General features: G+C 46.4%; 1 protein-coding gene across 1 annotated transcript in view; it reads right to left on the bottom strand.

The window, feature by feature from the left end:
- Positions 1-1,261, bottom strand: part of VOLCADRAFT_107868 (uncharacterized protein) — a gene marked incomplete at both ends in the record, with an annotated part of 7,661 nt that overhangs the window by 5,567 nt on the left and 833 nt on the right. The window lies entirely within an intron of this gene.

Genomic DNA, 1,261 nt, shown 5'->3' with positions numbered 1-1,261 from the left:
CCGAACCTCCACTGGAATGCCTTGAAGGCCAGGAAGGTCACCTTGACTAGGTTCAGGAACGTTCTGAATAGCCTCCTTCGATAATGCGAAAGGAATGGGTAGCAAAGAAAGAGGGAATCGTGCTTGACAAGTAAAGCAAGCAAAATCATCAGGATAATCGGCGGCGCAAAAGGTCACAGCTTTACCATGCGCTCATGTGCTGATTTCAATTCACAGTATTCCTCGGACTCTTCAGTGGTAACAGTTCCTGTAATGGCTGTGACCTCTCTCCTACTGTGCCGTGATGTAGGGCGGACAAGGTCGACCGCCGGCTGCACTGCTTGGTCGATCCTTCTACGAAGTCGGCGGGATTTCAATCCAGTGCTTGTAATTTTGTTGGACTGGGGAGGTGAATGCAAAAGACCAAGCTCTGCTAACTTAGCTTTGTTTCTGGCTATGCATGTAGCACGCTCTTCCTCAAGGTCCATCGATGATCGTAATGATATCGCAATATTGCCTATATGAATGACGAATGTAAGCAGGATGTAGTCATTCTGGACTGATGTATGAAGATGTGTACGGCATGATTGCAAGCGACCTGTACCAATGAGGCAAACCGTTCATGGATTTCGAGGTGTAATTTATTACAGAAAAGGTTGCCGCATTTGCAAGACTTAGGCATTGTGTGAATGTGGACGGGTCCTGCAGGCCAAGACCCCGAGTGCCTATGCCCCGGAGTGGAAGTTGGCTAACGAATTACTGCGAGGCCAGGAACACCAATTGAGTTAACTATTGCTTGTCTTTATAGCTTAAATTCTGCGCAAAGCGCACATACTTTGGTAGAAGGTAACTGCGACGGCCGGACAGAGGTTACGCATTTTCATAAAGCCAACCGAACGGGCTACAGAGACTTTATAGCTAAATCAAAGTTATTGCTTTAACTAGTATAGCAAACAGCTTCACGCGCGGGCACTCTGACGTCGACATGGCCGATGATGATGACAGGACTTCTCGCTTTGTACCCAGTGTTTTTTTTAAGTAATATAGTACTTTTAAGGAATAAAGAGGCCTTTTTGGCCTTTGGAAATAAGGAACAAAGTGAGGCCGATCCGTACATTTTCATTCCTTCAGCCAAAAACGTCCATTGCTGCCAGATTGCTCCGTAGTGTGCAGAACTTAGTATTATCGATCATAAAATAGATATGAGGGGCCGTAAGAAGGTCAAGCCCGTGAGTCAACGCGGCATAGCAGAATGTATGACCGGTCCTTCCATAGACAAACA

The sequence above is a fragment of the Volvox carteri genome, assembly GCF_000143455.1.
Source record: "Volvox carteri f. nagariensis unplaced genomic scaffold VOLCAscaffold_81, whole genome shotgun sequence".
Classification (NCBI taxonomy): Eukaryota; Viridiplantae; Chlorophyta; class Chlorophyceae; order Chlamydomonadales; family Volvocaceae; genus Volvox; species Volvox carteri.
The sequence above is the reverse complement of the archived record's forward strand: the minus strand, read 5'-3'. Positions and strand labels throughout refer to the sequence as shown.